This window comes from Colias philodice, chromosome 6 (assembly GCF_061535455.1).
Source record: "Colias philodice isolate Cphi_HAF_F1 chromosome 6, ilColPhil1 Martin Lab GWU primary, whole genome shotgun sequence".
NCBI lineage: Eukaryota > Metazoa > Arthropoda > Insecta > Lepidoptera > Pieridae > Colias > Colias philodice.
In genome coordinates, this window is record NC_143091.1 from 521,030 (window position 1) to 534,687 (window position 13,658).

A 13,658-nucleotide genomic window follows, 5' to 3' on the forward strand; every position below is an offset into this window, starting at 1 on the left:
GTTAAGTCCAAAATTCTTGTAAAAGAAAGCACAAGAAGTTTTTGAAGTGAAACATCTTTAGGCGCGTTGAGAGTAAAATTTAAAGGACACGTCATGACAATACCGTCATGGAGTAAGGCGACGATTTCTGTATCATTGAATCTTAGAAATAAAAAGTGAATCTTGCCAAAGAAGTTTCACTTCTTCTTGTGCACACATGATTTTTATTATTTTTTTTATATTTATATGTAGTGGCAGTTTATGTGAAGACCCGCGTCCCCTTGTAGAGTAGATATGGGGTCCATAGATGCATTTCACATATTGTGTTTCGCTGATCGATTTAATCACCAAGATTAGCCTTTCTTCGATTTTATGAAGGTACCTAACAAGTTTTCTACCAAATAAAATTCATATAGGGAAATTGATAAATACTATAGAATACAAACCCCTTCACTTTTGAAAGTAACATAAGTCACACAACAGATTTTTAATTAGAGAAATCAAAATCTTCAATCTGAAATAGCTTTCTGCTAATGGTCGTTATATTTCTAATAGCTATTTTGTATAAATAAATATCATTAATATATATCTATTATCCTTTTTATAACTTATATAACGATTTTGATCAATTTTATTCAATTTATAGTGTTATAAATATTCATAACTACACAAAATATTGATAGTTAAATTATTTTATATCAAAATAACACTCATGGAAGTAGAGAACTCGATTAATTGTAAATTTATCATATTTTTTATTTCATGAAAATACCCAAAAATTAATAAAAATAAAAAAGTGTATGCATGTACTAGAGTACACACGTAAGAAGTGAAACTTCTTTATGACCTTAAAAATGTCACGAGTATGGCGTAACGCAAAAATGTCACGCGTACGGCGTAACGCAAAAATGTCACGCGTACGGCGTAACGCAAAAATGTCACGCGTACGGCGTAACGCAAAAATGTTACACTAAATTTTTGTCCAACCCCGATAAAGAAGTTTCACTTCAAAAATCGGTGATTGTAGGTACTTAACTAAATTTCACGCAGAATAACTGCGTTATTACTTCTATCAGTACTTATTATATACCGATACAGTATTATCAAACTTGCAAAACACGTAAAAGTCAAATACTTTTTATATTTTAATTTAAGCTCGCTTGATAAATTGCCTACTTGTCGCAACCACGTGACTCGCCCTTCGATAAATATGTAAGGTTGCCTAAATATTCGGCCGTCTGTTACACCGAATCGTAACGTCTAAATGAACGAACACGAATATCGAATTCTTGTGTTTCAAAAATGCTTTCGTTAATTACATATTTGGTGTGAAATTACTATTTCCTGCTGCTACAAAAAATTATTGAGAATGTTAAGTAAGGCACGAAAACGGGGTATTCACGACAATGCAGCCGTCTTTTTCTTCTTTACGCTGTATTTTTAACCCTTGTTAGTCAAGTGGATATTTCAATAACTTTCATAGAATACTTATTGTATTGTTTCACCTATTAATAAAAGAAAACTTGGAATAATCACAATTAGTACAGTGAAGATAAACAAATACTTAAGTTTTTTATAATAATTAATTTGTTTAACATAGACAACAGGCCTTTGATGTTACCTATTACTAAGAAATTCTTTATATTTTAGATTTATTTTTTATCTTACTAAAACATTAAACTATCACGTGTATTTGTTCATGTTTACTTCTACAAGTTATATTATTTTTTCATTGCTATTCATAGAAATATTTTATACTGTAACAAAACAATATCCTGTTAATCGTGAACCTTGTATACCGATTAACCGACCAAATAAATACAAAAAGCTATACGGTGTAACAGAACGACAGGGTGTGTACAAAGGTTGTTCGCCTTTACAAATCGATTGCAATATCGAGTTAATTATACCTGTTGCTTATGTGATCGGTTTGACGTAAAGACAAATACAAGGGAATTAAAATAATAAGAGACTGCCTTTGAGGCTGTTGAGACTTGCAACTTTTAATGCCTGTTTTAAAGACAGTTTTTTCCAATGTTACTCGTGTAGCTTTCGTCGTCTTCTATTTCTCCTATAGGTACTTAGTCTTAGAATGATATGAATTTTAAAGTTTTTTATTATGATAAATACATACAGGTGTTATGACAGATTTACAACTAGTTACATAACTTTTCTCTGCCAATTAAAATAACAAATAACGTTTAAATATGTATCGAGAAGTGTTAAGTAACTTGTAAATACGAGAGCGATCCAACGTAGTGAATCAATATGATAATATTATGCCTTATTTAAATTATGTACGGATGCGCTCAACTGATTATATGTACATAAACAGATGAATAATTATGAACTTTATAGAATACTAGCGGTCCGCCCCGGCTTCGCCCGTGGTACATATGAAAAATAGATGTTGGCCGATTCTCAGACTTACCCGATATGCACAGAAAATTTCATGAGAATCGGTCCACCCGTTTCGGAGGAGTATGCAGACTAACATTGTGACACGAGAATTTTATATATAAGATAGACTATGCTCGTTTAGTTATTCGTAGAGTGGAGGTTAATTAATCTGCACTATAAATTTTTTGAAGTGAAACTTCTTTATCGGGGTTGGAAAAAAATTTAGTGTTACATTTTTTCGTTACGCGTGACATTTTTCCGTTACGCGCCATCTTGTTCTTATCACGCGTGATTCGACGTATTTCTGTAAAGTTGCATATAGTAAATTATTTTTTTTAAATAAGGTCATAAAGAAGTTTCACTTTTTACGTATGTACACTAGTACACGCACACATTTTTTTTAATACATAATAGGAAATTTGATCCCGAGTCACGTTTATTAAATCCCTGTCAGTAATAAAACTTCTAATCTCACGGTTTCATTGCTTTATTATCTTAGGGATAACTACCCCATAAATAAATATTTACAAACAATTACCTCAAATCTAAACAAAATATCCAATTTTAAAACAAATTACGCATCCGTCCTCGACCGTGGTCTATCTGATTAGAGCGAACACAATCAATTCGTTTCACTCAATACACGTGGTTTTATTCGTATACTTTCATAGTTTCCAAGAGTGGGATATGGGATTTTCACCAGTTATCGAGAAAGTATGACGCGGTGGTACATTAAGAGCCAACAAAACGAGTGAGAGAATTCAAAATTAGGTTTTCTTATTATCTATTACTGTCGCGCTATGCCTCAAGCCTCCCCCGTAGAGCGCGACAGGGACAACTGCAGGTTGGGCCGAAAATACCTAGGAAAATTGCGCAAATTCGACGTTCCGTAGTCCCCTGTTTCCTCCTCCAATACTGGACTGGTTTAATTACTTTTTTCAAAATTTAGTAGACAATAGTATAAGCTATGTCTTGTGTTTTGTGTTTATATACAATGTTCAAAAATTAGTTTTATGGAAGACGGAACATAACGGAAAATCTGTCCTTTTTCTTACGTTTTTAAAGATTCATATCTTTTTTAATAAATTAATAATTAAGATATAACAAAAAGGAAAACGTAGGAACATGGCTAAAGTTACCACAGATTAATAGTAAAAAATATGTTGCTCTAGTGGCACAATCCAGGGAGGAAACAGGGGACTACGTTTGTAAAAACGGCTCTTGTGTTTGCTCTTAAAGTAGGATCATAAGTTGATAAACAATATTTGGATGAGTTTGAACTGGGAATTTTAGTAAATTCTTACATTAAAACCGCTTTTCTCTAAACTTAAACTTAGAAACAATAAATTATAAAACATAACAACGTAACTTTTCCGTAAAAAACTTTTCTAAAGACAAATTGCAGAACAGTATCTAGTGTCGGTAATGCACTATAATTCGTGTACAGTGCCACAAACTTATCTGACCCGGTGGCAAAAACTGGAACTACGTGCCGCCATTTTGAAATGTCACATTTTCACAGACTTTTCATACGGAATATTTTGTTTATTATAAAAGAAAGCGACATCAGTGACACTGTCACCGGGTCAGATAAGTTTGTGGCACTATAATTTGGACTTCAATAGAAATTCACAAGTCACTTCAATGTCATCCGTCATTGTTTAACAGTTTAGGGGTGACACTTCATAAAATTATCTGTATATTGTAGTGCATAATTATTTTATTTAAAAAATACAGTGAAATCTTTCCTGTTCCAACATTCAGAATTTCACTAAAATTGCTCATGTAAACAAAATTTTGAATTCCAAATTTGAATATCAAATTTAAATAAAGATTTAGAAAAAGCTTTAAAAATAATCAATTAAAATTAAATTAAAAATGATTGATTTAAAATTGGACAAAATACGTTTTACTTAGTACATATAAATAATTAATTATAGGGCTTGCGTCTCATTGTTTTCATGTTTTTTAGGTACTTAAACAGTTTAGTGTCCACTGAACCGCTAAATTTATTTATATGTAAGTATGTAAATATGCAACAGTCATGTACAACACAGATCGTACCCACGGTCTAATGTTACTTTCTACACAGAAATGGTTGTCGAAAACTTTTTTTTCGCATAAATATACATAATATCTTAATTTGTAGACTGTTTATGAGTACTGCGTCTTTCACTTGGATTTAAATGGTGTACTTTGTTGTTTTTAATTAGGACATGCTGCCTATTATTTTTTATCTGTGCACTTTTCTGAAGAAATTGAAGTTAACAAAGTTTTTACTAAAATAATAGGAGTTGCTTATATTTGATAATTTTAGAAGTATAGAAAACAAATAAAGAAGAATGATTCGTCGCTTAGTATTATAAAATTTTCGTTATCAGAATATTTATAAGCAACTATGGAGTTTCTTGCCGGTTCTTCTCCATAGATATTGTTTTCCGAATCGATGGTAAACGTTAAAAATATGTAATGACGATTCAAAAGTGCTTCTAGAAGAAGTCTTATTGAATAAATAAATGTTTGAGTTTGCGTTTATAAGGATGATACATTAAATTTAACATACCCAAACATCTCTAAATTAAATTAAGTTTTAAATCTAGCCAATTAAAAAAATTAAATGAACTCACGTAGAAAAAAGTAAAATAAGTTATTTTTAATCAAACGATGTTAGTCAATTAGTTACCTTGACACCTAAAAGTAAAATATTACATCATATCCCTGTATTATATAAACAAAATCATGTCAGTTAAAATATGTATAAACAGAGAACGGATGGATCGATTTTTATGATCTTTGGTTTATAGATTCATTGCAGATTAACTAGATATTAATAATTTTTTACTTTAATTTATTACTTAAAACAAAAATAAAATGTATTTGGGCGTTTTTTTCGTAAGTAATATTCCTGTTAGTTAAAGTATTCATAAATATTATGCAATGTAAATTACATCATAAAATAAGTAAGTAAGTAATTGTTAATTTATATTTAAGAGGCGGATATTTTTTTACAAGTTTCCTGATGTAAAAATTACTTAAACAAATTAAAATACTTCAGTAATTATTTTGATGTGAAAATACTGCAGACTGTAGTAGACTATAACATTTTTATGTAAACAATTTTAAGAAGATATCACGAAAAATACTAAGTATGTACTTACATAAAAAACATAATGTGTAACAATAACTTAATTTCGGAACGTTAATCTTAATCAAAAATTAATATTTATTATTTCTCTGATAACGAATTGCATTTCTCCCAGTATTTCGCCCAATTAAAATGACATTCCTAATTATTTATCTCTCGATGAAAAAGTCCGTGAAAATTGAGGGCGAGTCGCACGACCGGTAAACGGAGATTAACCACGGATTAGCGGACACGTGCGATCAAAGTCGCGTAGTTAAAACTACGACCGTTTATTTCTTTAATCTATACAAGGAAAACATTTTATTCATTTATTTTCCTAAACATTGTCTAAAAAAGCAGTATTCGGATAAACAAGTAGAAGAAAATCGCTTCAAATTTACACGTATCAAAATGTCATCGTCAGTAACATAATACTGTCAAAATGAACGCCAAATTATGTAAGCTACGTAATAATGTTATGTGAGACGAACCCAGATCACTAATTACATAATAATGTATCAATGTTTAGAACGATTAGCAAATTAAGACGCCGACCGGTTTTGAAATGCGTGAACAATTTAATCAATTCGTTTAACTGTTACTTAAAACGCGGTGCAACCGTATCGGTTTCTACGAGAGTAAACTTCACGCATTAACTTCTCCGTCTCTACACGCGACGCGCGCATCGAACCGCGCGCTCAAGTTTCGCGCCATCGCGAAATTTAAAAATTCGAACACGTCCTTTCGAACAAAATTACCCATGTCATCGTAATTAAAAAAAATAATCTGTCATATTTTGGCGGGAGTGTTGTGATTTTTTTTTTCTTTTTAACCAGTGGTTTTAGTGTCATATCGGCTGAGTTTACATTATATTTGCACAAGTGAACGATAAGGATTTTCAAGGTTTCCATTTTTCACGGTAAATTAGTTGGTTTATAAAAATATTGTGGAATGTATGTGAAGAAAATAAAACAAAATTGCTATAATTTAATTGCGCGGCACGATATTAGCAAGTGATAAATATTCATCACACTCGAATTGACTGCTCGATAACCTCATTCATTACTATCGGATTGTTTATTGTATACTCTATAGGTAAATTAATAACAATGATATTTTGTAAATTTTCCATTCAACGGATACAATCAAAGAAACATCAACTTTTCAATTATTTTGTGTTTCAACAAAAGCCAATGGAAAATTTAAAAGACACTTCACAAACAATTCTTGGATACAATTTATAAATAACTTGAACACTATATTATTTCGATTACGTCAACCTGTAATTACCTTTTGAGTAATTTACGGCGCATTCAGGACGTATTATTAAAATATTTTATAATCAATATTTACTTATATAAGTTTTAACAATTATATAGTTATTACTGTGTTACGTCTACGTATAAGATTTCCAATGTTATGCATAAAAATATTAATAATTTATTTTATAGTTATTATAGAATCTCTTTTTTTTAGTAATACAAACAATATGTGACAAAAAAAATATAACATCAAAACCAAAGTTACCAGTATTCCATAATCTCTACCTACCAAACTCTACTCTGCTCTACAGCATATAGAGTTTTATAAGAGTCGAACATTATCAGCTCTAGCGTGGTAGAGTTTTCACCTAGTGACTCTACGTCACTATGTTTACCTTTAGTCTGTGTATTACGTCTGAATACAAGTTTAGTAATTTGCCTTATTTGTTTCCTTATAATTTGACGCTAGTATTATATAGCTAAGAAATAAAACCTTTACAAAAGCTCATAAATCATTTTTATATTTGCGACTGTTCGAGGAATCTATAATTAGGTACATATTATAATGATAGCCAATGAAGACTCTTCATATTGTACATAAAGTTTTCGTTAAGTTGTTATGAAAACTCAAAATATTTTGAACACAAATTCAATTTGGAATCTTAATAAAAATGCTTGGATTAAAGGAAAATTTACTCATGTCTAAAACTTATTCTTTTACATAAAAAGGCCTCTTACAAAGAATTTAATTCGGAACAATGTAAATAAATTGTCACGTTTTATATAGGGGATTACCTTTTTACATTGGCACTTGGCAAAAGAAATAATTTCTAATCCATAAAATCTTTATTATGTTACGTAACTACCATTATTTAAAGTTTAAACATGTCAAGCTAAAATCCATTATATATCAATCATGTATACTTGTGTTTTGAATTTACTCATAGTATTTTATTGATTTTTACATTATTCGAAGTTTCCATACAGATAAATAGTTCATTTACCGACATTACAAAATATCCATTGCCAACCTCCCCTTAGCCGTGACCTCCCCTGAGGTCGTATTCGATCCGGTGTGTCACCTTACGATCGATACATAAGGTTGTGGTTAGAATGAACTTGGAATCGATTAATTCTAATATAATGAAGTGGAAGAAAGATTGTTGATATCAATATAATTTTTACCGCAAAACTTGATCACTGACGAATTTAATTCTTGACCGCAGCACTCCAAAAATATAAAAAATTGTAAGTGCAGTTTTATGTAACATACATAGTATAAAAATACAACAAAATCATTAGTGAAGAGTAAAATATTACCATAATTAAAAATGACGATACGAATCTGTTAGCAGTATTTTTAAGGCCTTACCGCAGAAACTTCCGTGAGTTAACAGTAATCCGTAAATATATTTAATCAACTGTTATTATCCATACTTAATAATATTATTAAAGCGAAAGTAACTCGGTCTGTCTGTCTGTTACTCAATCACGCCTTAACTACTGAACCAATTTGCATGAAATTTGATATAGAGATATTTTGATATCCGAGAAAGGATATAGGATAGGTTTTATCCCGGAAATCCCAAGGGAACGGGAACTATGCGGGTTTTCTTTGACTACGCGGGCGATGCCGCGGGTGGAAAGCTAGTTATTTATAGAAATTCTTCAGAATATCTTCAAACTCTTCCGCGTTCAAAAACTACACCAAGTTTAACAATACTAAAACCGCAGCAACTACTAAACCGTTTAATCAGTGATTAACGTTTAATTAAACACCGCTATAGTCACGTCCTCTATTATCAATGAGTTAATTTGCTTATGTTATCTCTTTGCACCGTTTAATAGTAAACTGATTTAACCTTCAATGTACTTGTGAATAGTTTTTACCTTAGCGCTCCTTAATAAGTAATAAGAACCTAGTGTAAGTGAACTAATTATTACTTATTTACCTATTTTATTATCTCCTTGATGATGATCAAAGTATGGTAACACTAGCTTTCCGCCCGCGTTTTCAAAGAAAAACCCGCATAGTTCCCGTTCCCATGGGATTTCCGGGATAAAACCTATCCTATTTGTTAATCCAAGTTTCTCTTTATAAGTGTGATAAATTTCATTGTAATCGGTTCAATAGTGTTTGCGTGAAAGACACATCCATCCTCTCAAACTTTCGAATTTATAATATTAGTAGGATAGGATAGGACTAGCAGGATAGGATTAAGTAGGAAGTAGGATAAGATATTATGCGGTTGATATTTTTTTTGGGTTTTCCTTTACGTTTTTGGTTAACGTGCGTTCATTAATTTTCAACTTCTTTAGAGGTCCAATGTATGATTTTATATCGTTGACTTTTTCTTATAAAAGGTTAAATTAAACGCAATCTTAACAAACTGAGTCATCCTAATTTGAGGTCATGTATCAAAAAGTTCAGTAATGTAGTTTTCCTTCTTACCGACTACGTAAGATTATATATTTCTACTAGCGGTCCGCCCCGCCTTCACCCGTGGTACATAATATTTACGTTTTCTCTACATAAGAACCATCCTCGTACTTCAAGGATTATAATAAAAAAAGAATTATCGAAATCGGTTCAGCCGTTCTCGAGTTATGCGCTTACCAACACATTTTGCGATTCATTTTTATATATCAGAAGAAGATACATGTCTATAGCACGTTCTGTAACATTATCAGCTTAATGGATTTTAGCTAGAAAATGTGTCTAAAGATCAATCTAGACCGTGAAAGTAACTTTGTTATACTTATGAAAGTTATAAAAATATAAAATGGCGGAATTTTGGCGCCAAAATTTGTCTTTTCATCAAGACATAATATTATATCGTGTGAGATAGAAGGAGGATTCATTGAGAGTATTACAAATAAAATATACTTATTGCGTTTTTTCAATTATTTTTTATAGGTACATATATCTATTCAAATACATTGTAGAAAAATGTTGATTTTGTATATAAATCCCACTTAATGCCATGACCTTACTAAAGTGGTGTAATCACACTTATGATTATAGTAATCACATAAACACATAAACAGTCACTTTGGTGACCTTCGTCTTAACTTGTATCTCATATTTCGTTATCTTAAGGTCACTATAGTCTCGTATATATTTATAGCCAAATAAATAATATTCATAGACCCCAAAGTTTGCGTAAACAAAAAAAGTCGGGTTGAACTCCGGGAGTGCCGGCAGAAGTGAAAACGTTGTGCATGTTTGATATTTTGGAATGGTATCCGTCTTACGCATGGAATATAAGGGCTAAAAAAAAAACATCCGTCTTACTCTTTTTCGATCAGGTCACGTGTCCTGACGCGAGTTTAAGATTTTATACCCAACGCTGCTAAAAGTAGTAGTAGTAGTAAATAATAATTATCGATGCATCTTTCTTTATAGCCTTGAATTGAATTTAGAAATAACTTTAAATAAAGTACCATAGAGAAAAAATAATAAATAATACGAATATAATATATTTTATGTTTTAAAACGATAAATCGAAGTCGGTGCTATATAATTTATTTTTACATAGTGTTGGTTACTCAATTTTAAAATCGATTTATTTATTTAACTCTTCGATATCTATACATAAATAATTGTTGTTACAATTTTGCACTATAACACAGTAGACTTTATTAGGCGACTTATCACTTAGCAGTGATCTCTTGCAGACAACAAGGCAAAATGTAACCAGCTGTACCTATATTCGCTGCATGTCAAATAGCAATATCATACACAGAACATCAAACATAATATAATTATATTTTAGGAGGATATCGGTTGTTATAAATTACATTTGAACAATAAAACAACGGGAATAGAAATCGATAACAGCGGACATAGCGAGTTCCTTTACAAGGTGTTTTTATCGATATATCGATTAATTGCTTAAACAAGTTTAACCGACGCTCCCTGAAAACGACGGAAGGTTCTCAATTTGTTGAGTTTTTTACAAGTTCTGCGTGCGTCTTGTAATTTATAAGAAACGGGAATACATGTATATTTTGTAAAACAACTTACAAAGAATTGTTACCACTTTCAAGTTCAGTATTTCAATCTATTATTTACAATGAAATGTTTGAAATGAAAATTTCGTAGATAACCAAGGCCATTGCGAAATTTAAAATCTTACCTAAACAAAAATCTGAAATTCTTTTTTAAAATTCAATCAAAATCAATGACTATTGCGCATCAAATTTTTACAACGTATAATACATAATCATAATCAATACCAAATTATTCATAACTAGCTTCCGCCCGCGACTCCGTCCGCGCGGATGTCGGTCTTCGCGTGGATGGTTTATTTCTCCATTTTGAGTAACTCTGACAGTAACATCTTATACATATTTATTGGACTCAAATACGGCTAGGCCTATAATAATACCCAACGTGTGTTCGCGGTTCTACAGAACAACGTATATGGATAAAACTGAAAAATTAAGATTATTTTTTTTCTTCGTATTTTTTCAGGATAAAAAGTATCCTATTATAAGCCCAGGATAATAAGGTATAATTATACCAAGTTTCATCGAAATCGAACCGTTAGTTTTCACGTGATGTCTTCACATACAGACAAACAGACAGACATACAGACAGACAGACAGACAAAAATTTTTTTAATCACATATTTGGGTTTGGTATCGATCCAGTGCTATTTATTTTTTCAATATTTTCAATGTACAGAATTGACCCTTCTACAGATTTATTATATTATGTATAGATATTAAGTCATAAATAAACCAAGTGCTCATAATATATAACTTTTAAAATCTCAATTATTGTTAAAGCTACAAACCCAAATCAAGTGTAAGCAGACAATAAAATAATTAAACCTATTAAAAAACAAAGTACCCCAAATGAGAAAAAGTATCATAACGAGACGAATCTGTACCTAAACAAAATAATCTATACTTAAAATATTATAAAGCTGAAGAGTTTGTTTGTTTGTTTGTTTGAACGCGCTAATCTCGAGAACTACTGGTCCGATTTGAAAAATTCTTTCGATGTTAGCTCATTTATCAAGGAAGGCTATAGGCTATATATCATCACGCTACGACCAACATGAGAGGAGCCACCGGCAGCGGCGGCCTTACCCGTTGCGAGGCTCCGGGCGGCAGGCTCTTTGCGAGGCCCTTTGCTCTTCGTGAAATGTATGTGATGCGAAAGTAGGTCTGGTTGTTTGGTTTAGGTATTTCTCATGTTTGAGGAGAAATGATAAAGTTATACAAATGAAATACAAATGAATAAAATTAATTAATTTATTAATAAATTTGAGTTTTAAAATATTTATACAGGGTGTCCCACTATTGGTATACTAAGCGCGAAGGGCCTTGTAGTTTTGCATATACTGATCACGTAAAAAATACTTAAACAACAAAATTACGTCAAAAATTTTTTGCTAAATTTTTCCTGAAAATCCATGTTTTCTTCTCTAGCTTCATGCAACCGGCATATACCGCTTCTCTAATGTGAGCATTTTGTCTATGAAAACATAATCTTAAACGAGAGCTCACGTGCTGGTGGCAAAATTGGGCGGGTTGCTTGTTATGGGTATAAATTTAAAGAATTCATCGATTTGAAAAAAAATGCGTCTGGAATTTTATAAGTATTTTTTACGCACTCAGCGTATGCAAAACTATAACCTCCATTGTGCTTAGTATACCAGCAGTGGGACACCCTGTATATTTATACATAGAAAGATTTACCAAATTAACAAATACAGAGATGATAAATTTTAAAATTGATGTTTGCGGCTTTTCCTAAGGCTAAAATAATCCAAAGAATGAGCTACGTCATTTTCGATTGAAAGAATAGCAAGGGCTGAAAGCCGATCTTGTGTCATCGAATTCCTCAAATATGTTTTAATAATTTTAAGCCTCGAAATACGATAATAAATCTATGACTCACGTAAACACGTGTTTGTCGAGTCAAAATCCTTTATAAGTTGAAAACTCTATAATTCGAATTTTTGAACTACCGCACGAGCCGAGCGAGCGAAGCGAGCGAGTTGCAGCAGCGGCCGGTGTAAATATAGCGAGGAGCGAAGCGACGAGCGTGTTAGACTAACATATTTCTGTAATATTGTATACTAGCGACCCGCCCCGGCTTCGCACGGGTGCAATGCTGATACTAAATCCATACTAATATTATAAATATTAAATACGAAAGTAACTCTGTCTGTCTGTCTGTTATTCAATCACGCCTAAACTACTGAACCAATTAGCATGAAAGGTAGGGAGATATTTTGATACCCGATAAAGGGCATAGGCTACTTTTTATCCCGGGAAAATGACGCAATCCCGGAAATCCCACGAGAACGGGAACTATGCGAGTTTTTCTTTGACTGCGCGGGCGAAGCCGCGGGCGGCAACCTAGCAGTATAAATACACTACAGAAAAACTGTGAACTTTGTATTTATATAAAAACATAGCGGCCCGTTCCGGCTTCGCACGGGTATAAAATGGAAATAGCCAGGCGGCCGGCCGGTGTAAAGGGCCATATAGATCTATATTAAATGAACAATGTATTCAAGGTATTTAATTGGTTAAGGATTAATGCTGTATTGGTTAAAATAGCTTCGAAAATTAGCCATTATTTATCGTAAAAAGTAAATGACAAAAAAAGTTATTGTGGGTTATCCATAAGAGATAGACATATACCATCGCGGACTTTTCTGTAGAACTTTTCAATGTGTATAATACTTAGAACATTATTTTGATAAAACTCGTAGGGTTCAGCCTGCGTTTGCAATGTAAGCGGAAGAAATGTAATTTTTTACGACATCACATTAGAAACCTCAAAAATAACAGTAGGTACTTCTCCTCTATTTAATGGATGTTATTATACATATAAACCTTCCTCTTGAATCAATCTTTTAAAAGAAACC

General features: G+C 31.9%; 1 protein-coding gene across 7 annotated transcripts in view; it reads left to right on the top strand.

Moving 5' to 3' along the window:
* Nucleotides 1-13,658, top strand: part of M7BP (Myosin-7a binding protein) — a 102,551-nt gene that overhangs the window by 61,331 nt on the left and 27,562 nt on the right. The window contains exon 1 of one of the 7 annotated variants that reach the window (XM_089695984.1): nucleotides 6,147-6,422. The exons of 5 other annotated variants lie outside the window; for them this stretch is intronic. The gene's annotated coding sequence lies outside the window, so the exon portion shown is untranslated. Of the gene's footprint in view, nucleotides 1-6,146; nucleotides 6,423-13,658 lie in introns of those variants that run through there. One more of the 7 variants, XM_089695985.1, reaches the window with a different exon arrangement.